The sequence below is a fragment of the Chionomys nivalis genome, chromosome 24, assembly GCF_950005125.1.
Source record: "Chionomys nivalis chromosome 24, mChiNiv1.1, whole genome shotgun sequence".
Lineage (NCBI taxonomy): Eukaryota > Metazoa > Chordata > Mammalia > Rodentia > Cricetidae > Chionomys > Chionomys nivalis.
Genome location: NC_080109.1, coordinates 45,301,312 through 45,327,912, shown reverse-complemented (window position 1 = coordinate 45,327,912; position 26,601 = coordinate 45,301,312). Strand labels below are relative to the sequence as shown.

Genomic DNA, 26,601 nt, shown 5'->3' with positions numbered 1-26,601 from the left:
CCATTTCTCTCTTCTTTCATCTTTCCAGCCGTAAAAGAAACTCCTTGGCCTCAACTTTCAAAGTATTTATCATCCTCCTGGAATCCTCTTGTACATACTGCCACAGAAATTGCACCCCTCAGTTTCTGTCTTCAACGTCACATTTAGTAAACACAAGAGCAGAACAAAGGAATGCCTGGCTTCTCAAGGAAGCTGGAGTGTAACCGGGAAGGCAAAGCATTATGTATAGCCATTACTCAGACAAATGTTTAGTCATCAATGGTCAGGGGACAGCTGTGGTCTGGAGTGGGAAGAAGGACCTGAATTCTGAAAGAAGATTTGCAAGCTGCAGATTAAGGCCTAGAAGTACAATGTGTCAGACAGACTGAGCCTACAAATGCCACAGAGACTGAGGCTTCTCAAAGGGACTAGAGGGTAGATAAAATGGTGTGCTTCTGACTGGAAAAGAGAAGGAAGTGAACACGTAAGAATGTGTAGGCAGTCTTAGGGAAAAGGTATTATCTCGGTAAATATTTTGTGCACATAGACATATGTCTATATTAACAGGTTAGAAAGCAGCCATAAATTTGAAAGAGTAAGGAAGGATATACAGGATGGTTTTGAGGGAGGAAAGGAAAGGGGTAAATGACGTAATTATATTACAATCTCAAAACATAAAAAAATTAAAAATTCTTATGTTGAGTAAAATAAGAATAATTGCAATCATAAAAACAGCATGATGGTAAGAGTAACTTTGATCTTTGAGAACAGAGGCCACATCCTTCACATTTCTGGTTTAAAATAATGAGATATGGTCCCGGAGGACTTGAGAAAATATTTCTTCAGTGAATAGCCCTTTACCCAATCCACTGCTCGCCAGCATTTAACACCATCCTACTTTTGTTTGTGGGTTGGGAAGCCTGATCTCTCTAAAGGCCTTAGCTTATAGATATTCATGTAAAGGGAGATAAAGTAGAGCAGACAGAAGTATGCTAAAGTTCAATGAAAATGCTTTCTTATTCAGCAGAAGCGTGTATGGACTGCTATGGAGATGATGAATTGCTGTCCAGCAAGTCAAGGACTGAAAAGCCACGGCACCTTTTCTGACAACATGAAGGGCAGGAGCTGGAAGCAATGTCTTTTTTTCTTTGCTGTGCAGCCGGACCCTTCTATAATAAACACCTCTGCACTGCTGGCTAATGCTGGAGAGCACCCTACTTTTCTGTTCATTTTTTCTTGGGGGTATAGAGAAAGGCACTTATCATTAACTATGTGAAATAAGTTTTGCTTTCTATTTATTCTGAGCATGCTATGAGGTAGCATCTCAAATATTCATTTTAAATCTAGAGACTATTTAAAGATCCTGACTTTGAAATGAACAGAAAGGTGAAGGGGCAAGCATAGAAGAAACAGAAGGGTCTTAAAATGTCAGGAGCAACAGATTGGATGCATATGTAAAATACTGCAGGACATGTTTTTCAAACCAATGGGTGACCCTGCAATCTCCCCGAAGAAAATGAATAACCACTCAGGAGCTCAGAGGAGACAGCCAGGTGGAGCTGATTGCTTCCCATGATATTAAATTGATGCTTTTGTCTGAACAGGCCACCCATAGGTCACAAGTCATTGCTTGTAGAAGCAACTTAATTATGCTTACCAGTACCTTATAGAGAAGCTAGCAGAAGGAAAGCAGCACGGCATTTCCCGTTCTCATTTAAGCTTATTTTTGTTTCTAGTGAGTGGCCAGACCCTGGAAAGAACGAAACCCCCCTTCCTGGTACCCTATCTAATTAACATTCCTTTAAAACATCTCTTCTTGCCAGAGAATGGCCCCCACTTTGGCAGAGGAGAAGGGATACGAAGTTGCTGGTGTGGCTCTGTCCCCTTGTAACAGTCTTGACCCTCAGAGGGTGATTAGCAGAGAGAATGGAGTTAGGCTGTGCCCATTCAGTCCCCATCTTCTGTGGGAGTTGGCAAACACTATAGTGGCTATTGTTTAAGGAGCAACTGTCTATACAGTTGGGCTGAGACCACAAACTTCTTTCACACAAGGCACCAAGTACCAACAATGGCTTCCCGCAGCCCCCGACCTCGCACAGAACTCAAATGGTGGTTCAAATGACAAAAATATCTTCTTCATAAACAGACATGTTTTTCTTAATACTGTAATACTGTTTGATTCTTCACGATCACAAGATTCAAAACAGAATTCCCTTCATGGGCCGTTTATGTATCACATTAATAAGTAAAATATAAATAACAATTTAATATACTCGTATGTGTAAAGAATTGCAATGTACCTTTCAATAAGTTATAAGAAAGGAAATGATTCTATGCACTAGCAATTCTTAATTAATTCTTAAAATAAAATAAGCTAAATGTGATTGTCATTAAAACTATTTATTATTTATTTTTTATTAAGATTTAGGATTTTAAAATAATCCCTTAGGGGGAAGATATAGAACATTACTTTATTTGTAACTTCAAGTAGCAACTGATTTTATGTTTAAAAAATAAAAGCGGAAAGACTCAGGATCTGTTAAGGAGGGGCACATCCTTCCTGCATTGCTGAAATATTGGCTATTCTGATCAATTCTTGGGAAGGGAAATAGTTGTCTCCCATGGTGTACCTACCAACGAACCCACCAGGCTCTATGGGATGCTTCCCATCCAGTGGTCAAACAGATGTCCCTGTTTAAACTAAATGCATCATAAAACAAAACCAAAAGTCACCAGCCTGGTAAAGAGCTGGTAGTGATGGGAAATATTCACAGCAAGGGGAGGAGGATGTGGGAGGGGAGAGAGGAACATGAATACATTGAGTTCATGTATGAAATTGTCAGTGCTGCAGAATTAATATGCTTTAAAAGACTACCTCTTAATTACATGTAATTAGAATTTGTCACTAGGAATGTTAACTAGGCCAATGCAATTAAAGAACTCCCTGGCCTGCTCTGAAATGAAACTTAATATTTTTTATAAACTATCAATAAAATAACTAACACAAAGCAAAATGGGGTAAGCTAATGAGTGAAATGGCTTACCAATGGAAATCTATGGAGGCTAAAATAATGTTAATTGTATATTGGACTAAACCCAGTGCTCTTAGTAGTTCGTTCAGGTGGTCTTTTTGGCCTCCAATATGAAAAGGGGGTGACAAAGAGCTTATAAAATAATCTAGTAAATAACATCATAATATATCATATATATGCATAAAGTTACTTTAAAAGCTACACGTTTTTATTTTTAAACTGATGTATAGTTAGTTGACAGCTCTACATGCTGGGGAGAAGCCCAGATCCTTGCCGTCATGAAGGTTGTAGATGCTGAAATTACGGGGTCACGTGACTATGCAAAGGAGTTTCAGTCCGGATGCTATTATTAAAGACTACAGCTCTAAATTGTAGAGAACTTTGGCATCCTCAGAGTATGTGCATTAGTGCAGTTGGCACAATTGAAGAAGTCATGAAACTGGTGAGGGCATTCCTCATAAGAAAAGGATAGATAACATTGTCACTTGTGTGTAGAGTTTTGGACAGCTACATAATACAGATTTAAATCAAAAATGACAGATGCACTGACTTAAAACATAGTGGTTGCTGAAGTGAGCCTGTGTGCCTTTTAGGTTAACTATTGAGTGGTTCAGGTGTCTCTTTCAGGTGCAGAGAGCGTGGCAAGACGTTGGTCAATGTCTTAAGCAGGAAAGAGTGGTTACTGCTCAGTGCTCTCCAAGGAAGGTCCCTTTTGCTATAGGGAAACCTAGACTACTAGTGATCACACCTTGACTTTTATTATGCTGATGATCCCTGATCCCAGTCATGACTTTGTTGAATTTGCAAGTCTAATGAAGGCTCTATAGGTCAGTATGAAATAAACAACCACAATTTTTTAAAAGGAAATGTAATTCACCTTTAAGTTGTACATTTAATATTTTTCCTGAAAACATAAAAATACATGAAGTGCGTAGAAAAACCAAAACGGGATTCCTAGTGTTCTATATAATAGATCGTAGCAATCTATACAAAAGAGAAATCATTGTAGCAGTTGAGTGTTTTCCAAAGTAGATATTAAGGACACTGGTTGAATTCTCTATTTCTAGAGTGTATCCTTTAGACAAGAGTGTATCCTGTATTTAAAGGAATAGCTGCCCAATAGTCCATATACTCTACAACTTTTGTCCCCTGCCCATACATCTGTTATCACCACCAAATAAATCTAGATAGATAAAATATAAAAATAAATAAAGAAATAATAAACCTATTTGTTTTCTAAACCACACAAGTTAAATAAATTATAGAAAGATAAATCGACAGAAATACAGTTTGCTGTGATCACTACCTATAGAAGCCCTGGAATGGAAGGTATGAATTCACATCTAGTTGCTGACATTGTCTTTATTAGAGAACTGAACTCTAGAAAAAGTCATTGTTTGACCTTTCGGAAAGAAATTAATACCAAATGAAAACAAAACAAACAAACAAAAAAGCACAACAGAGAAACAGAGTCCAGAGTCTGTTTATGTAAGCTAACTCCTTCTCAACATGGGGCCTGCCCTGGAGTGTGTTTCATTTGGGAGGAGTTTTAGAAGGGTATAAATATGATTATATATAGTCAATGCATACAAAAATGAATTAGCTTTATGTACAAAAGGTTGGCTAATATTTGAAATACTAATGTTGCCATACAAACTATGGAAAAGTAAAAACATTTTTTAAGAACAGTATATATTTTACAAGTTCCATAATAAACGTCAAGATTCAAAGCTAAATTCTACTTCATTTGGGTGGTCTTGTCTCAGCTCAAAACTTCTTTTGTTGCGATGTATCACTGTGGTTTTTTCATTTTGCATCTCTAGCACTATGTTAACTTGCTTTTTTTCCAAAGTGAATTTCATGCTTAGCTTGCATTTCTTAATTAAAACTTCCTTTAGCAATTCCTAATATGTGTATTATTAAAACTCATTAGACCCATTCACACATGCCTATCATATTTGGCTGCACATTCATATACTGAAGTGCTTCATAGATAAAAAGAAAAGGAAACAACAAATACAGAGACTTGAATGTTTCATGAGTGTTGGGACGAGGGAGTGCCTGCAAGGCCCATAAGGTTTCACACAAAAGAGACATCACCGCCGAATCTCACATGCTGACACATCCCTGACCTCTAAACTCTGCAGTAATGGCAGCAGTAAAGTGCCTTCCATTGAGTAGAATGTCTCTCTTACATGCAATGGAAATAGGCACAGAAGAGATTATATTGACTGTTATAAAAGGAACTCATATAAAAACCCCCAAAGTTTAATGTCTAATAATTTCAAATGCCTGGAGTGATTTACTAGTTTTCACTGACTTATGTTAAGCTATGACTTGGCAGTCTTTTTTTTTCCCCAACAGATAAGCTACTAAAAGTGAATATGGGCTTCTTTCTTTCTTTCTTTCTTTCTTTTTTCTTTCTTTCTTTCTCATCCTTTCTTTCTTCCCTTTTTCTTTTTATAGAGGGTAGTAAAGATATCCCACATTGTTTTATAGCGATAGAGTAATAATTGATATTACTCAACATGGCTTTGTCCTCATCAGACTAGGAACACCTAACACAATGTGTTGCTATTGAAGAACCTTTCTTTGAGAGAGCTGGAGATGTTGCTATCTCATGTCCATTGAGTCCTGGCTATGCCAAGATGTTACAAATTACCTTTAAAGAAACAATGAAAAGTATAAAAGCATATTCTAGGTTTATTGAGGTGTTTATTAATTCTATCTTTATTTCTCTGATCTTGGCAAATTTTAAAGATTAAACATTGATATTTCAAATTCATGTAAAGGCAAGTTTTTTTTTTTTTTTTTATTTCAGGTCCCAGTAAGGCAAAAATTATAGAAGTTTTGTACCAAAGATAATGTATGCTAAATTTCAATAATGCAGAAAAGTAAAATTTTCCTCTCTGATTCTGCTTCTACTTAAGCATTGGTAAAGTTTCATTTAAGAAGCAGGGGCAGGGGTGGGCAAGAACTTTTAACCAAATATGGTTAATCATCTCAAAATCATGGAAGCTGCAGCCAATAGGTCAGAAATTTCTGGATTTTAGGACAGTTAGACAACATGGAAAAAGATACAGATTCCCAGAGGAAAAGGCAATGTCCATAACCACACCAATAACTTTGGGGAACCCAATGCTGTGTCTTGCCATTCGCATTAAGAACCATATTTAGAATTTTTAGCACTAATTGTGAACTTCTAACCTTTTAGTCCAAATTATAAATCTTGTGTCATTCTGACATAAAGTATAAAGAATCAATCAAGAACACTGCACTCCTTGGAATGGTCATCACGTGTGTTGGAGAAGTTACAGCAACATGTAGTTAACTAAAAAACCTTGCAGGGACACACCAGTTCTGTAAGCGGCCCACTTGTCAAACTACACTGAACTTGTGTGCAGGAATTGGTTATGGTTGTGAGTTTAGAAGTGTGGTAGTGGTTCTCTATAGACGACTTCCTTTACTATTGATTGCCCAACCTTGTACTATCTACAACGTTACATGGATCTACTGTAGAAACACTACCAACCTCCATGATACAAAGAGAAGGTCAAACTTACTGCCTTTCCTTTTTCACCATCCCAGGAGAGCATAATGAAGCCTTAGAAAATATCAGCTACTCTTGACAGAAACATCCTTGCCAACCACTCTAAGTGTGTTAGCTCACCCCCCCTCAACAGCAGTCTGAGACAAGAATCACTGTAAATTCATTGCTTTCAGAATACATAAGGAAATCTTTATAAGAACCCCCATTTTATATTTCAAATTTTTAATTGCTTTTTTGTCAATAGTTGTACTCTTTCTCAGTTAGTCTGAAGAAAGAAATATTTACCCATCTATCATTCAACGTGACTTTGTTTATTTATTATAAATTAATATTCTTTCTATTGCTGTAATTGGATGTTAAATATTTCTGGACTGTGTGGCTAGGAGCAGTTGCTAGAATGTACCAGCACACAGAACATCCATTCTTCTCCCTCCAAGGCACACAAACCACGTGACAGAGAAGCATGGAGAAGAGGCAGAGCCAGCTTCTGAGATACCTGCAGAAAATGAGTGTGTTTGCAGAAGTCCTTCCGGTGCATCTAGTAGTTTAGAAAGTTTAATCAAAGCCCACAGAAGCAAGAAACAGCCCAGATTCCGCTTTAAAAATCCTGGTACATAAAAGTGTTCTACTTGGTAACTGAATCTTAAAAATACAAATTTCAAATGCTAGTTCAGAATGCTATTTTCATAGCCAGAACGCATGAAGTACTTGAAGTTTGTCAAGTAAGTATTGGAGATGAGCTGAGATGACCCTGAAGCTCCGTCTCTGGTGAGTCCAGACTTAAAAGAGAATCTTTAACATTAAAACTATAACAGTGTCTGCACACATTTCACAAGTTATAAGTATCTGATGCCTTCTTTGGGAGATTAAAATACATCAAATGCAGCATTCTATATCATGCCAATTACCTATCTTCATTTTATTTCGGCATTTGAGTGCTTGATAGTTTAAAAGCAAATGCATTGTCCTTAAATAGAAAACGGCCACTGAAAGACACTGAAGTATGAGGGGCTGTGAGGGGCTTCATCTGTCTAATCCATCTAGAGACACTTCTATACATTCATAAATACTTAGATATTATTTATTATTATGTAAATATAATTGTGCTGGGGCTATGCAGACCTCAAACATGGGTGAGAATGTCCTTTTCCGGATTCCCAAGCAACTTTTACTTTCCAAAGTCAATTAATATTCACATATTGAAAGGTTAATTTTAATTACCTCTGGCGAAATCAATTTCCTTCTGAGAGCACAGAGGTTTTTTTCTTGAGAACTACAAAATTTCTTTAACTGAAAAAAAAATTTTTAACCTAAATTCAGCTGCATTAAAAAAAAAAAAATCTCGAAACACAAGCGCTCACAGCTCACTGGGAAAGAAAAGCCTGGAGTCAGGAGCAGGGCAAGGCAGGCTGGGATCACAAATGCAGCTGCCTGCCTGATGCACTCGCCAAGCTGGGCCCGGGGCTGAAACGCTGCAAAGAGGCTCGCTCATCTAACTCAAGAAAGTTAAATCTGACTGTATTATGCAAAGTCCTACAAGGAAGTCACGAGATAACCTGTGTGGCAGAATCCCACTTCTTTCTCCTAGATCAGATACAGTGACTGTAACCCTTTAGTTTCTGAGAGAAGAGGGAGGTGGGGAAGGGAAGGGAAGGAAGAAACAGAGGGAGGGAACATCGGAGCTTATGAATAAGACCACCCTCCTGCTGACTGCATCCCCAGCCAGATTCCTCAAGAAGCTTAGACAGCCTGGGAACCTGGGCCGAGACAGCGCGACGTGGACCAGAGCTCTCCCCCACCCTAGCAGGATTTTCTAAAGCACTGGATGCCTCTTCTCCTTAAAGTATCGCTAGGAGAAAAATCACCACTCCGAGAGGGAATCTCACAGCTTAGAGATCCCCCCCCCCTCGCCCAAAGGCAAAGTTGGGGGACAGGAGGCTGCTTGGCTTCCCTACTGAGGCCACCAAACCCAGGTTTTGAAGCTTGGTGCGGGCGGAGCGGTCGCGATGCCTGGGAGGTGCGCGAGGTGGGCTGAGAGCCTGCTCGCCCCATTTCTCCGGCACCGAGTCCGCAACCCCTCCCGTACAGTGGTACCCAAACCGGCAGCCCTCGCCCAAGAAAAGAGCCACAAACTTACCCTCAGCAAGACACGTCCACGGAGGGAGCGCCCTCATCTTCCCCTGGTCCTTTCAATTATTCAAGGAGGCAGTTTTAACAACACTTCGCCTTCAAATTCAAGTCGAAATGGTCAAAGTATTTACCAGTTTGTAGATGCTTTTCTTTTCAACCGCCGGAACTGGGTAATTCTTGTTTCAAAATTCAAGACGCTTCCCTTATTTATTTATTTATTTTTTTCTTTAAGCAGCCGCAACCCCAGTTCCACCTCCCCCTCCCTCTTTATTCACCCACGGACACTTCCTAAACGTGTGGATTGATGTTTTTTTTCTTTCCAGATGCTGCCACGATCTAGAATTCTGGAGAACCAAAGCCGCATCCGTGTGATTCCGTCGGTCAGGCAAGAAAACACAAACGATCAAACAACGTTACTTCTTTGCGCTGCGATCAGATAATCCTACTAATCCAATAGATTTATCTCGATTGGAAATTGACCTCAAAAATGAATTCCCAGTGCTGGTGTCCAGCAGAACGATTCCATAGCTTTATCCGAGTTACCAGGAGCGGTGGTTTCTTTCTTTCCTTTTCTTCTTTTCTTTATTTCATGAAAATCTTTTTCAATTCTGGTTGCACTGCTCGAAAAAAAAAAAAAATGCCGAAGACCCTGGTTTCCCCTAATACAGGTTTCTACTCCAAATCAGTGCAGAAAGAAAAATGGTACAAAGGTACCCCTAGTGGCTCGAGGCGATATTGCAGGGATTTCACTTTTTTTTTTTTTTCTCCATCCGCTCTTCACCTTTTCCACTCCCCCCTCCCCCTTGCTCCCCTGGCTTCTGGGAAAAAACTTGCTGTTATAGTAACCACGGGATTGAACCCCGATTAATACTAGTAGAATCAAACTGATTAAACATATTGGGTGATCTTTGCGTTACATTGGAAGACTGAGGATCCTTGTTTCTGACTCCTTGGTATTTAAATTCTTCCCAGATAGCATTTAGTAGCTAAAATGCCAATTTGGGGAATCACTGTGATTTCAAAGAAATGTATTTATTTTCCAAATACCAGTAGTTAGTAGAGAGAGAGAGAGAGAGAGAGAGAGAGAGAGAGAGAGAGAGAGAGAGTAGTGTGTGCGTGCACATACACACATACACACAGAGACAGTCCTGTGTTTAGTCTTCCTAAAATACATTGTTGTCAGAAAACCATTTAACGTTTTTCTTCCTTTGTATACATATGATAAAGGATATGAATTACTTAGATGATATTTCATCATTTTAAACAACCTTTAATTAGATTTGTCTATTTATTTACCTCTATGAATGTATGTGTAAACCTGCACTCCCAAGCACACATGCCCGAATGTGTGTGGAAGTCATTTTGAGGAGTTAGTTCTCTCCACCGTGTGTGCCCTTGGCGATCCGATCCGTATCAGGTCTTCAGGTTTGGTTCAAGCACTTTACGCACAAAGCTGTCTTGTCAGTTCTCATTTTAATATATCTTCAGATGTGCTTTTATAATTTTAGTCATATATCCATATTTGTGCACGTGCTTACATGTATGCCACATGTGTGTTCAAGTGGCCACAGAGGACAAGAGTTGTTGGATTCCTAGAGTGTACTGTTGTGAGCCATTCAGCCTGGCTGCTGAAAACTGCGCTCGGGTCTTTGTAGAAGCAGTAAACACTCTCAGCTGTGGATCCCTCATTTCGGGTTTTTGTTGTCTGTTCAGAAAAGCAGGTTCTATGGCTGAGTGTCCAGCGAGAGGGGAATGCCTAAACATCATGACTCGGGTCTCCATGTTGTTTGCTTGAAACCTTTAGAGTTTCAGTGGCCTCGGCATCAGCACTGGGGATTCTGACCATTTCAAAGCAAAGGATCAGTGCAGGGAAATCCAGATCCCTTCTGCTAAGCAGGATTCCACATAGTCTCACAGACAGTGTCTACCAATAAGCCAGCTACCTTTTAAAAAAGAAGATTCTAGGTCTTTAGGGCTGAGACTCTCCAATTTTAACAAGCCCTCTGAGAACACTTTGATTATCAAGGACCTAGTAAAATACAGAAGTTGGATTCTCTTTCAAGCTGATGGTAAAAACTGGAAAATTTTTCTTAACTGACTAAATAATTAAGCCTTTAAGTGTATGAACTGCTAAAAGAGTCAGGAGACCTTCCTTCTACCACTGGCTTTGCTGTTAATTGCCTATGCGACTTTGAGCAGTAGCTTTTTGCCTTTGGTTAATTTATCTATTAGATTTTAGAACAAATCAACAAATGCACATGCTTCTAGATGGAAGATTCACTCTTGTAAATTAACCCATAATACAAGTATAATTATTATTACAATATAACTACAGTTGTTCATGAAACCTGAAAAGTTAATTCTAAAAGATATGTGCAAAAGTAAAGGATAAATACTTTATCCTTTACTGTCCAGAAAAAGTAAAAATAAAAACAACCTCAGGAGCAATGTGCACGACATTTCAATATGAACTCTTAAGTCTTAAACCAGAATCTAGGTGAGAGGAATAGGAAAAAAATCCCAGAAATCTTTGCATGCATTTATGGGAACTAGATAAATCCCAGGAGGCACTGGGAAGCAATGAAGACAAATGAGCTATTTTGATGCTGCGTCATGCATGTATAGAAAAATCATTATACCTGAGCTTCTATTTGAGGTAGAATAAACGATAAAAAATATTAAAAAAACAGGAAGTACTTTTATATTTCTCAAAAACATATTTTAAACAATACTACAAGTCAAAATAGAGTAAGAAGATGAAGAGTCGGTTGACTCGAGAGAAGTCTCAATGTGCAATAAACACTGAGAAGGGCTTTCATAGATCCCTGGTCGTGAGAGGACTTCACAGCCAGGAAACAGCTAAAACCACAAACCTAGTAGCATTGCATAGTGACAGAGAGGTGAAGAAACCATGGAAAATAGAATGGTGAACGTTCAGAGGGTCCAAAAAGCAGCTAAGAAGGTGTTAAATGCTCTCACAACCTACAAGTTCATCTTTCCAGTTTTAGAAACAATCATTGTAGAATTGCTGAAAAGAACTAAAAAAAGTCAAATCCCCTGAGTCAATAGAATATTAATATGCTATAATCATAGAAGCATCCCAGAAAAAAATGAAAGCCTTTTAGATGCCTGCAATCATGAATAAATCTCAAAAGTATCATATAGACAAAAATATTGGCTATTGCCTAATATGTCTAATCGATATTAATTATTAAGTAGACATAAAATTTTTAAACATACTGGAGAGATGACTCACTGGTTAAGACCATTTGCTGCCTCAAAACTCACATGGCAGTTCACAACAATCTGAAATCTGGTATCAGACAATCTGATGCCCTCTTCTGGCCCCTGTAGGCACCAGTCACGCATGTGGTGCACATACATAAAGCATACATATGGGGAGAGAACAAGTGACAAATATAAGAAATAAAAATATGTGACTCTTGAAAGCATGTAAAAATAATGAGATCTATGGATTTAGGGAACATGTATATGTAGTCCTGATTTATTATTCTTTGAGTAAGATAAAAAGCAAAATTTACTGCCAAGATTATCTCTCTGGAAAGGATTGGGTTAATGGATTTGGCACCAGCATCCTGATTACCTTCACCTGAATCCATGATACTGTATTTCTCATGCTTTATCTTAAACTACTTTTATGTAAATTAATTCTATACCTGAAATATTTCATTAATATAAAATACTTAGACTAGATAATTTCTATGAACCCTTATAGCATTATAAAAAATTTAATCATAAATTAAAGCTTTCAGAGGAAAATAGCTTAATGATTTTGAGTGCAAGAGAAGAAAATCATTTAGTGAAAAAAAACACAGAAATAAAACATAAGTCAATGTGGATAAAAACCGTGAGAACTCAGAATTTTTTTTATTGAAAATAGATTCTTCTCTGATACTATACAGATCAACCACAGTTTCCTCTCCCTCCACTCCTCCTAACTTCCCCCTTACCTCTCCTATTCCGCAGAACCACTCCTCTTTAGAAATGAAAAGGCCTCCACGAGAAGAAAGCCAAACAGGAAAAAACAAGATACAGTACCGCAAGATGAAAGCTTTCATATGGAGGCTGGACAAGGCAACCCCCCAAAAAAGCAAAAGAGCATCAAAAACGTCAGAGACACACCCAGTGCCTCTGTCAGGAGTCCCCAAATAACACGGAGCCAATAGCCATAACATATTTGAAGAGGACCTGGTGGGCGCTGACCCATGCAGGCCCCATTCTTGCTGCTTCCGTCTCTGGGAACCCACGTGTGCCCTGCTTAGTTTCTTTGGTGGGCCATATTTTCCTGATGTCCTCCAAACCCTCTGACTCCTACCATCTTCCTTCCACCTAGTCCTTGGGGTTCCCTGACCTACAAGATGGGGGAGAACAAATGGAGTTCCCCAATTTAGACTTTCTCTAAATAACGTATGTCTGGGCCTCACGGGCTCAGCTCTCACAGGCTGCTGGAGGAAGCCTCTGTGATGATGACCAATCTATGAGTACAGCAGAATATCATTAGGAATCATTTCATTATTTATTTGTTTCTCTGCTTGTTTGTTTTTGCAGGTAGTATTTAGTTCTACCCTAGATCTCTGGGCTGTCCATTCTCTGATTTCTGGCTATACAGGCAGTGTGGGGTATGTGTCCAAACTGTGAAATAATATCTTTGCACACTGAAGATTTCTTGCTGTGATTGGTTTAATAAACAAGCTGTCTGGCCAACAGTTGAACAGAATAAGGTTAAGTGGGAAATCCAAGCTGAGAATGCTGGGAAGGCAAAGAGCAGAGTCAGAGGCATTGCTGGCAGATATAGGGAGAAGCAAGATGAACGTGCCTTACGTAGAAAAAGGACCAAGTCACATGGCAGAGAGTAGATAAGAAATAATTTAAATGTAAGAGTTAGCTGGTAACAAGACTGAGCTATTACCCAAGAATTTATAATTAACTAAGCCTCAGTGTGTTTATTTGGGAGCTGCTGGCAGGACAGAAACTTCCATCAACAGGGTCGCTCTTGTGGTATGGGCCATAATTTAAACCAAACTTTGGTTTTCTACTTCCACAAGTTCTAAGCCACCACTGCCCCAGCACATCTTGCAAGCAGGACAGATTGTAGGTAGAGGGTTTTGTGGCTAGGATGGTGTCTTTCCATAGCATGTATGTTGCCTTCTTATCCCAGAAAGACTAGTATGTAGAGGTAAAAGCTCCTTGCAGGAATCAGCCCCATCTCTCTAAGTTCAATGACCTATGTTGATGTTGTCCTTGGCAATGGGGCCTGCTGTCAGTTTTCAGTTTCCTGGCATTAGCTTGGGTTGCCTAGGGATCACCATAGGAACTCTTTGGCCAATAACTCGATCAACTGTCACCTAGTCCCACCACCAGAAGCCTTGCCTGGCTACAAAAGATGGCCAGTTCAGACTCCTATCTGCCATCACTAGGGGTCTTCACTAGGTCACCCTCACAGATTCTAGGAAATTTCCACTGCACTAGGTTTCCACTCCACCCCCCTCACATGTCCCCCAATTCCAAGTATCTCTTGCTGCACTCCCTGCATCCATCCCTTTCTCTTCCTCATCCCTCCGATTTCTGTTCCCAACTAACCCCAGTTTACCAGCAAAATCTACTCTATTTTCCCTTCCCAGGGAGATCCATGTATTTCCCCTGGAGCCCTTCTCTTAACCTAGCCTCTCTGGGTCTGGCGATTGTAGCTTCATTATCGTTTTTATTAAAGCCTATGTCTATTATAATTGAGTACATACCACATTTGTCTTTCTGGGTCTGGGTTACCTCATTCAGAATGATTTTTTACTAGTTACGTCCATTTGTCTGCCAAGTTCATGATGTCATTTTTTTAAACAAGTGAGTAATACTCCATTGTATAAATGTACCACATTTTCTTTATCCATTCTTCAGTTGAGCGTTATCTAGGTTGTTTTCAGTTTCTAGCTATTGTGAATAAAACCACAATGAACTTCCATGGGCAGGCGCCCTTGTGTTAAGATGGAGCCAATAGTTCTTTGTGTATATGCCCAAGAGTGGTAAACTAGGTCTTGAGGTGGATCAATTTCCAATTTTCTGAGAAACCACCACATTATTTCCATAGTGACTTTTACAGTTTCCACTTCCACCTGTTTCCCTTACTCCACACCCATGCCATCATGAGTTGTCATTTGTGTTATTGATCTTAGCTATTTTGACAGGTATAAGACTAAATCTCAGAGTCATTTTGATTTGCATTTCTCTGATGGCTAAAAATGTTAAATGTTTCTTGGCCATTTGAGATTCCACTATTGAGAAGTCTCTGTTAAGAACTGTATCCCAAATTGAATTAGTTGTTCTTTGGATATTTAGTTTCTTGAGTTCTTTATATATTTTGAATATTAGACCTCTATCAGATATGGAATTGGCAAAAATATTTTCTCATTCTGTAAGCTGCCACTTTGTCCTGTTGTCAGTGTCCTTTTCCTTACAAAAGTTTTACAGTTTCATGTGGTCTCATTTATTAATGTTGATATTAGTACTTGTGTTATCAGTGTGCTGTTCTGAAAGCTATCTCCCATACCACTGTGTTCAATGCTGCTCCTTACTTTCTCTCTATCAGATTTGGTGTGTCTGGTTTCATGTTGAGGTCTTTTATGCAGGATCATAAATATGCACAATTTGTTGAAGATGCTTTCTTTTTTGCAATGTGTATTTCTGTCCTTTTATTTTTTATTAAAACACAATAATCCATAAGTGTGTGAATTTATATCTGGGTCTTCAAGTAGATTCCATTGATCAAAGTGCCTGTTTTTATACCAATACCACGCAATTTTTACTATTGTACCTCTGTAGTACAACTTGAAATCAGAGATGGTGAGACTTCAGCAGAGAACCTAGAATTTTATAAATGCGGCTTATATTGATATTCTTAAATCACATTATTTTATACTTCTAGGAAGTAGAAATATATTTAGAATTATTTATTTCTGTATTGAGTAATGGAATTTGCAGATAACAACTATAATCCCCTATCTAAATAAGGCGTAATGTGACTGAAATTGGGGGCTGGGAGTTAATGTAACACTTAACTAAATCTTTTTTTTTTTCCCTTGATCTCATAAATAGGAACAGGGTCTCTGAAACAGTGTAATGAAGATCAATTGATCATGCTGTATCCCACCAGTTAATGAGAAACTACCAACAGAGGAGGCCTAAGCAAAATCACAGCACAAAAAGTATCTATCAGAACATTTCATATGTGTATGCAAATTCAAATGGAAGATTTGTCCATACGAAGAATAAAAAATGAAAATATCAATCGAAAGTCACTTGACATTAAGCTATATGATCTCCCAAAGAGAAGACATTAAATGTTAGGCAACAATTTATAAGAGCTATTCTTGCAGGTGTGATGAGCAGAGTGGGACGCATGCCATAAACTCAGGCTGGGTTTGGGAACGATAATTAAGCTAATTGTGAAACAATCGACTTCCACCATTCAGACTTTCTTGCAAATAGCTGAAGCATTTTCTGATGATGGAACAGTAAGGTGACAATTTGATATCAATGGATCAGGCAGAATGGAGAAAGGATATGCAATGTTTAGAAATCTGAAAAGGCTTACACATTTTTGAGCAACCTCTTAGCAAACCTCCTTGCACGCTGAGAGAAATCCTAATAACATCACAAGAGCAGTCATTTTGAAGAAGTTGACAATACAGGCCCTAAGTAATCCTTGACCATCGAATTCTTGGTTGGAAATAGCTAGTAGAACTATTTTAGCAATACTATGACATCCACGCCAACTGAACTGAAGATTCATTTCCAGTGTCTGAGTTCAAACTGGGCTAGCATTTAAACTATCCTGTGATGGAAAACGAGTGAAAGAAGTGGGGAAACACAGCACAAGAAATAAGGCCGATGACGGAATGTGCTCCCAACTCCTACAAAGAAGATAGGCGTGTACTGGGTTTAGTATCCCCAAGGAAACAAATGATAAATGAACAAATGAGTCGACAGATCAAACAGGAATACCAATTGATACTTAAAAAAAGTATTATCCATATGGCATAGATATGCTAATCTCTTTGGCAAGTGAAAGGAATTGCAGGAAAAGCACAGAACTAGGAAGACTCCCAGTGGGGAATGGAAGGCCAAAATGAGCAAATCTGAGAGCTATGGAAACTCCTTTTGGTACCACTGCAGTGTCAGCCATGGGAAACCCTGGGGTTAGATGACACATCCAACCTTCACTTCTTTACCTAACAAAAAGTCGTCATTGATTGGTTTATGTCAAATGGGTCATGGGAAGAAATGAATACCAAGATATCACTAAAGAAGAGAGGGCAAGAATTTGCTGTTCTTATTTTGAAGTAGTTGTGATGAAAGGAATCATAGTCAATATTTTTGCAAATAAATGAAAATAATATTTATTTTTGAAATTTTTCATACAATGTATTTTGATCTATTGTTTTCTTTTCCCCAAAGTCATGAGAGATTCTCTGTCTTTTACGATCAAGAAATGGCTTAAGTTTAACTAGTGTAACCAAACATTTTAGGATAGTGTACTCATTGTAAGAAAGGTAAATGGCATTTACATGGAAAACAGGTTTCTCAAGTAGTCTAGAGGAAAAACATTTCTCTGCCTTTCTTCAAAATTCCCCCATTGTGCACTCCTATCAAGTGTTCAAGACTTGAATCTAAATGAATGGCATTTGGGAATTCTAAAATGTACAAACCTAAAGAGCGGCACAGCACTACTTCAGCAGCGGGGACTGCTCACAAGAAGTCTCCTTCAACTGGGAGGCATTGCGCACAGCACAGAATCCTGCTTAATTGGAAATGACTACTTAAAACACTTGACTGATGTGGAATATTTCAGGTATGTACTGAAAGAACACACCTGCTTGGGTGCTAAATATACCAGATGCATCTTTAAGTTTCACCATTGGAGACTGCTAATGCAAACCAGGGCATAACGATGAAGCCTAGGTATTTTAGGATGAGACCGCCACATTAAGAAACAAAACCTCATTAAGATTGTTTAAGATGACGAGGTGTGTGTTGCATGTGTGTGCGCCCAAGCACGTGTGTGTGTGTGTGTGTTGCGTGTGTGTGTGTTGTGTGGTTGGTGCTGGCATTATTCTCCAAGTCAGGGTCTCATCCCGTAGCCAAGGGGCTCCGATGCACAAGCATGCTCCTGTGTGAACTTGCTTTTCGGATGCAACATAATTTTAAAGGACTTTGAAGTTGGGAAAAGTTGAAAACTATCTAGATTATTCTAAACAAGTTTAATAATCATTTTGACAAATTTCAAAATGTTGCAAATACTATGCCACCGTATCACACTACTTAGGAATCTATTTTGCTGCTCTTTGAAGCAGCTATTTTTTAAATATTTATAATTAGTACTAATGTTTAACTGATAAAAATCAGCATGCACTTTAATTGTTTGTGTGTACAATTTTGTGTGTGTTCAAATGTGGGTGAACAAGAAGATGAAATCAGTGAACAATTCTAGAAGTTAATTCTCAGGAATGCCATCTACCTTAATTTGAGACAGAGTCTCAATTCTCCAACTAGAGTAGGTTAGACCATGAGTCTCATGTTGTAATTATGGTTATCATGCCTGGCTTTATACTTTTTTTGTTGTTGTTGTTGTTTCATTTTGTTTGTTTAATGGGTTCTGAGTAAATACAAACACCTTACCCAATGAACCATCCCTGATATTTTAACTCCATCATACCATGATAGACCTAATCATTGCTTCCATCTAGAATAATTTAAATTATAGGGAATCTTTGAAAGCACTACTTTAGAAAGTCATCTCACTGAATTTCACCCGCTAGAGTATTCAGAGAATATGAACATATTTATGTTTCCAAAATAACTAAAAATTCCTGTGAATTTTGACCTATAAGCAAGGCCTCTGAGAATTAATTTGTATTAAGTTGGAAATAAACTTAAGTTCCATCTCAGGAGCAATTAAGTCTCTCACAAAGAATGGGTAGTCATCTTCTTATGGATAGGATATTATGGTAATTAAAAATAAACACTACCCAAGATCCTCATTTTCATTCAGTGCATGATGTAATAAACATCATCTACCTGTATTGAAATATTTAGTTCCACAATTTCTGGAAATTAACAGAAGGCTTTAAAGGGCAGCTAATGAGCTTATCTCCACTTGGCTGTTCCTTACCTTTGTATCTCTGCCTGTCTTTGAAATTAGGTAGTTGTTTTATTATTTGTAACAAATTTCAGAATATCCGCAATCTTTAAAAGGAATAAATTTTCCTAAAACCATTCCAACTTGACTTTTACGTGAGCCTTTTGCCTACATGTAAATAAAATTGTATCTAATGACTTGGAAACAATAAAGTAGTGTCACGAAGTAGAATTGCGAAACCACAGGACTCTCAACTAAGCCCAGTCTCTGAGCTGTCGGTCAAGAAGTCTATGCTCCTTAGACTATCTAGTCGGAATGTGAGGTTTTGTTTTCTTCCACAAAATTGCCCAAGGTTCTCGTAGGGATCCACAGGATAGGAGACTATATTTTCATATTTAAACTGTCATCCTCCCTCCTTATTTCTACATTTTGCTTAGAGGAAGGAGCAAAAAGAAGAGGGAAATTACATTTTTAAAGTATTTGCTTATGTGTATTATACAGAATAATCATATCATCAGAGTTCAAAGGTTTATTATAAATCATCAATGTTGACAGAATACTAGAATAGGCAATTACATGTTACTAAAAACCCTGTTTGCTATATGCTGGTGTGAAAGGACCACTCCTGGTGTATTTCTCTTCACAACCCATATCCTCATCACTCCCAAGTCTAGAGAGACCAACTCAACTCTCCAAAGCTCAAACAAGTCATAAACACTCACAGTAGTTTTCACCAGCAGCTCAATTAGAGGGACTTTTTGGTGCTTTTGTACACGTCACAGATTTCCATTTACCACAAGGGAAAGCCCAAGAACACAGATGACTTAGCTAAGGTCTACATGAGGTGGGTGGCATTGATCAATGATAAATTGTTCCATGTTGCTTCTGACTTCTTGCTTCGTCTTTTGCTATTATAGCTTAATTGTTATTGACACATTTGATCATAACTAAACATTAAATCATAAGCAACAGACAAATATAAAATCAAAGTGTTAATAAGTAATAGGAACATTGTAAGTATCCATTCACCATTGGCAATGCCTGGATCCTAACCTCGTGGTGAATGTTACTCTCCACAGCAGAGAACTTTGTGGGCATAATCTAATGAGTGGTCTTAAGATTACATGAAGCTTCTCAATTATCTGGCTCAGTCCACTAGAATCATAAAGTTCTCTATTAGAGGAACACAGAAACGCCAGAGGTAGAATGTGATCACAGAATGAACAGGAACAAGAGTGGGAAATTTCTTCTTGTCCCTGTTGCTTGAGGTGATACAGAAAGGCAATACCGTCAATGCAAACAGGCGCCTCCTGAGAATCTGAGAAATCTCTAAAAGAAGCATGCCTCGACCAGCCCAGTTCAGACTTGTGATTTTCTAAACTGTAAGAGACTAAATCTGCCTTAAGGCATAAAATTTGTGATTATCCATTTAGCCAAGAACAGGAAACAAATGTATTTAATTGAAATATTTACATTATTGTGGGAATACAGTGATGGAGAAATGGCTCGGTTCTTAAAAGCTCTTCCAGAAGACCTCGGTTCCATTCTCAGAACCTACATGGAGACAGGAACCATCTGAAACTCTGTTTTCAAAGGAGCTGATACTCTCTTCTGACCTCCAAACGCACCGGGTACACTAGTGGCATAAAGATAAAACATTCAGGAAAAATATCCATAAATAAACACACCCCATTGTGGGTATAAATCAGTGCTTCCCAATAAAAACATTATGTAAGAGGCAGGTTCAACTGTAATTTTTCCAGAATAATAGTTTCTTGTGATGCAAAACTAGAAACAAGCCAAGCAAAATGTAGTGATATATTTCATTTAGCCCAGTGTATCAATTTTTCAACATGTTGTCAGAATCAAACATTATTAGTATTTTGAAAGATTTACATACAGTGCCTTCAAAATCTAATATATATCTTAATTTGGACTAATTCCATTATAAGAACTTAATACTCAGGCCAGGGGTTGTGTGATCATGCATCCTTTAATCCCAGCACTCGGAGACAGAGACGGGCAGATAGCTGTGAGTTTGCGGCCAGCCTTGTCTGCAAAGTGAGTTCCAGAATAGTCTTTAAATCTACAGGGAAAGCCTATCTTGAACTTAACAGTTACAAGGATATAGTAATAACTCTGTTGGAGACTGAAGTTTGAATGATAAAAGACAAGTTAAAAGATTTAATATATTATTGCATAGGTAATTCTAACATAATGAAATAAAGATTAAAATGATTAAAAGGCATCTACAATAATCCATATAACTGTACAGGCAAGTCACTGATAACTGGGTCTTTGATATTATGTTCTTAAATAAATAACAGGAAAATTAAAGGATAAAAAACATAAGAGAAAAAACACTGAGTTGACTGACATTTGTGAAAGATTCTGATGAAAATTTCTCTGGGGAAAAAAAAGATATTTTTTGAGAAAATTTTCTGAGAAAAAAAGATAACTAAATAGTCAAGGATAGAATAGGAATAACATTGCCTGGGGTCAACTACAGAATATGAACACATGACCAGGAGAAAAGGAGAGCAGTTAAACCTTAGCTTGCAGTTTCTCCAGGGAGGAGAGTGATGTTCAAACCAGGAAGGCATCAAGTGGCGAGAAAATGATGCTAAAGTCGGAAGGAGATACCAGGCCCATGTCTTGTAACCTAATTGAGTACCCTAAAAACACTTGGAGATGGATTTGGGGAATAATATCAATTATCTGTAAGGTGCTGTGGGGAAAGACCTTGGATGTTATTGCTGGTTCTGGATTTTGTGCAGAATTCTAGAGTCTGAAGTTTACTAATCTTGACATTAACTGATTCTCTGGAACTGGCTCTCATAGGTGTTCAGAGTAAATAGCAAGTCGGGGGAAACGCGAGAATTCTGAGAGCAGGAGATCAAACATTTCATTTGCACACACACACACACACACGCACACACACACACACACACACACACACGCTGAACCCGGCACTCCGGAAAGGGCACTCTCTCACACTTGTCCAATAGACAGAGCTGATGCAGGCTGGGCAATGACACAGTCAAGCAGGACCTGCTAGTTGTGAAAACAAGGCCCCTAGTAGATCCGAAGACTGTTCTTTGATGTTCGCTCTTGTGTCTCATTTTTTGAAGGACTAAAAGTGAATATTTCAATTAAGCCAAAGACCTAATAACATAAATTAGAAAGCCTGGAAAGAGCCCATCTTACATTCCAGACTGCGGAGCAGATCATTTCAACAACATCTGTTTCAGGAAAAGTTATTTTCAATGACACTTCTCAATCTACTTACAAGTAAGGACTTTGCTCACATTCTGTAAACAGCTAGTTGATCAGTGTTCTAAACTACAGTAGAAAAATTAAGGTCTCCTAACACTTAGTTTAATCTGCTATACAAATTGATTTAATTAAGCAACCACATTTTGTTATAAAAATATTTCTTATGATAATCTTTAATCAAATTACAAGAATCTTGCATTATAGAGTACATTTAATAAAAGCTTCAAATTAACTAAATTTAAAATAATTAAATCTCAATCTTAATTTCAGCTCATACATATCAAATGAGTTGTTAAGTTATATTGGCAAGATTCTTTAATATTCCTAATAATGCAACAATAGAATATGTCTATCCCCTCTTTTTCCATCAGAAAATAAATCAGGAAGCAATTACATTGGTATGGATTTTAAGGTCAGTTTTGTTATATGTATATGCATATTTCTAATATTGATTAAGGTATTATGATTGTGTAGTTCATTTAAAATATAATGTATAATTAGGAAATATAGGTTGTTAATGGATAATCATCAATAATAGTCAAGCTTGTAGTCATGTTAGTTAGATTTTCTAGATATATAGAGATATGTTTCAGTTAGATAGGCATTCTTCATATCTTTCAAAGACTGCAGAATATGGCATTTAATATTTTAATAACTTAGAGTTTTTCATGACAATGAGACACGTCTGCTCCTGGCAGCACCAATCTGCTTCAAGAAGAAGATGGACATCGAAGAGGCTCCTTATGAAGTTTGATAGCCATTTGGGCAAGAAACTGTTCTTGCCTGAACTGTTGCATAAACTGGACACAGAGAACCCTCAGAGAGAGGACTGCTGAACTTGCCTAAAGGTGAGATGGTCTTTCGGGGTTCCTGACTCATAAAAGAATCTGCGAGACATTCTGCAGGACACAGCAGAAAATGACTAAACTGTCTTTAAAATTTCCTGCTTCATGGAAATGTCTGCTGAACACTATGGGCCTGAAGGCCAAAGACAGATGCCCCAATGGTACAGAGGAACTTTGGGTGACTGTCCAGGCAACGAGATGTCTCTATCATTTCTAGAGTTTTGGACTTCTTGTTTGCTTAGGTAATATTAGATCCTTCTGGAGTCTTTGATGGAGTTAAAGAATGGTTAGTTATAGTTATAGTTTTCCTTAGTTATGATAAAAGATAAAATAGATATAAATATTGTAACTGTGATTCTTGCTTGATAACTGTTTGTTATATGTAATCTTACTATGTTAAAGTAAAAGCCTTTCTTTTTTGTTTAAACAGATAAAGGGGAAATGATGGGGGAGAGTCTTCTGTTTTGTGTTAATTTCATTGGTTAAATAAAGAGACTGCCTTGGCCCTTTAATCGGACAGAAAATTAGGTAGACGGAGTAGACAGAACAGAATGCTGGGAGAAAGAAGCCAAGTCAGGCAGTTGCCATGATTCTCCCACTCCAGACAGACACAGGTTAAGATCTTTCCTGGTAAGCCAGCTCGTGGTGCTACACAGAATATTAAAAATGGGTTAGATCAATATGTAAGAGCTAGCCAATAAGAGGCTAGAACTAATGGGCCAAGTAGTATTTAAAAGAATAGTTTCCGTGTAATTATTTCGGGTATAAAGCTAGCCGTACGGGCGGCCGGGTGCCAGGAATGTAGCCCCGGTACTCATATTACTACACAACTGCAGTGTACATTAGCGATACTAAAAACAGTATAAAAATAATGAGTTTCCAGGATAATCTGCATTGCCTTTGTTCTTAATCCTTGTCCTTCTGCCTTCCTTTGCTCCCCTGTTCTAATACATATAAGGTATGATTATACTATAAGTTATTAACCCCGAGTAGATTAAATTAAATGACCTGGGGCTACATTATCTACTTCAAAACATAAAATAGTCACATACATATTTGCTCTACATCAACTGGCCTGAAAATATGCAAACAGGATAAAAAGAAAATAATGTCAAATTATAATAGTTTTTAATTTATTTGTTTTAATATTCATACATATTGATATATTTAAATTGTCATATATAAAATTATTTCAAGCATTAAAAGTATATATGTATACCATATATATATATATATATATATACACATATATATATCCAAGTTGGTAAGTCAGAAAGCAGTAACTGTCTGGTACTATTAGTTGACTTGATGCCACTAAATGTCACTAAATGCCACTAAATTCAGACCAAGGCACCTATACCTCATGTTCACCACGAAGGATTGAGAATTAACATAGCTAAAGATAATTCATATTTGAAGAGTGATTGCATATTTGAGAGTTAATACTTATAAAACGGACACTACAAAATTAAAATCATCACTTGCTGGGAGGACCAGCATCCTTACCTGTAACCAGTCTACATCTCATAGGGCCTGAGCTGCAGTTTTTTTTTTTTCAAGCAACAGAAGGTGAGGTGAACCATTGTTGAGATATAGAGCAGTTCTGACTATCTATGTATATGGACTGTATACTCTGAAAGGAACTATAAGGAGACGGCAAACAGTGACCATGTGCCTTCGAAATGACAAAATTCTTTTGAGGTGAATTAGTCTATAGACAAATCCACCCACCCAGACTGCCCCAGAAAGAATCTCATTTGCCAGTAGGAGAGACTTTCACTGGGAGGAAGACTTGCACTCCTACAAGTGGGTGCATCATGGATGTGTGACCAGCAGAGAAGGGCAACAAAAGGCTCTAACAGGGTAGGGAAGCAACCACAGAGAAGATGATGAAAGGCTAGTGACTTGGAATTGCAGGTGCAGCCTTGTGTTCCTGTCTGTGGGGCGTTCCAGGCTACTTGATAGTGCCTCTACTTTTCATGACTGTGCTCCAATCTGTCCCCTTCACTGATAACAAGATAACACTTATAAAATAATAAACAATAAAATAATAATAATATGACAATAAAAATAAACCACTTTTAATTATAAAAATCTGGTAAAGTCTTTTATTTCAATTCCTAGAAGTGATGGTCCTAAGCTCAGATGTACTTTTAAGTCTCTTAAAAGTGTGAAATAGCAGTGTTGCCCCAGCTTTTCCTATATAACCAACTAAAATCAGAATCTCTAGAATTAGAACAAGGTCACCAATACGCTCCAAAGACGTCCGAATAATTACTGTGTGTATCTGGGTAAAGATCTCAGTCCTGGAAGGTGTAATTCAGACTCTGTAAGGTGGTAAAAGTGGTCCTTGAACATGAGCATGTCATCAGAGAAACACACAACCAGCTTGGGTGACAATTAATCTGACTGTCCCTTCTGAGTGTTTATGTCTCAGGGGGAAGTACTCTCTTTTTGTCTCAGCGTGGAAATAGTATGAACTGTGGAATGTTCTCCTTCCCTATTCTCTTTCCCCTCTTCACCTTAACTTAAGAAATATCTCTTACCTAGGACATGTCTATGTTTGGTCATGGAGAACTATCAGCATTAGAAGAAAAAGAGAACTTCCATAAATCTTTTAGTTATATGCCACCATAGCCTAGCCTGGTGGTGCAGACCTGTAATCTCAGCTCTTAAAGAAGCAGAGGCAGGAGGATCTCACAATCAAGACCAATTTTGGCTATGTAGTAAGACCATGTCTCAAAGTCAAAAATAAAAGGTAGGTTAGAAATATATCTCTGTGACAGAATACATGCTTTGCATGAGTGAGAACCTGGATTCAATCTGTGTACTACAAAATAAAAGGAATAAAATTACCATACCAACAATGAAGCAGGGCTCCTAAACCAGTCCTCTGGGGTTTTGTTGGGAATACACTATGAACAGAGGGTGTCTATCATAATTAACACCTGGGCACAGAACGATGATAAACTCAGGGGAGCATCCTGTGCTCAGGGTGCAATCATGACTCAGTGAAGTTGAAAATGACCAATAATGTTAAATCTTAAAATTCCAGACTCATTTTGATAAACCCAGAGAAAACTGTTCATTATAGAGACTTTTGTCTTATTTTAAACAGGAGAATTTGAGCCAAGAAATATGTAAGACCAGATTATGAAATCCCCTTCAATACGTAAGCAGATCCTTCATTAAAATGACATTTTTCATTGTATAAATTCCTTGTGCACAAGCGTGTGTTTTAGAACATGCACAATATATCACTTAGAAACAACAAGAAACTTGTAAAATCCTTACAAACCTAAGTACTTCATCATGTTTCATTGTATTTGGCTGATTTTTCTTGAGCATTTATTCTTTGCATTGTTTGATTTTTTTTCTTTTTTTATGTTTTTTCGAGACAGGGTTTCTTTTTGGTTTTGGAGCCTGTCCTAGAACTAGCTCTTGTAGACCAGGCTGGTCTCGAACTCACAGAGATCCGCCTGCCTCTGCCTCCCAAGTGCTGGGATTAAAGGCGTGCGCCACCACCGCCCGGCTTGTTTGATTAATTTTTGTTTAGGAAAAAAAAACTTTTTGAGGCAAGAAGGGCAAAAGCATAAGTTTTCTTTTGCTAACTGTAAAACTGACTAGGAGGAAAATCTG

General features: G+C 37.9%; 1 protein-coding gene across 5 annotated transcripts in view; it reads right to left on the bottom strand.

Moving 5' to 3' along the window:
• The window catches only part of Nlgn1 (neuroligin 1), an 872,651-nt gene that overhangs the window by 690,325 nt on the left and 155,725 nt on the right, over positions 1 to 26,601 (bottom strand). Inside the window, exon 1 of one of the 5 annotated variants that reach the window (XM_057756954.1) lies at positions 8,699 to 9,335. The exons of the other annotated variants lie outside the window; for them this stretch is intronic. The gene's annotated coding sequence lies outside the window, so the exon portion shown is untranslated. Of the gene's footprint in view, positions 1 to 8,698; positions 9,336 to 26,601 lie in introns of those variants that run through there. 5 annotated transcript variants of the gene reach the window in all.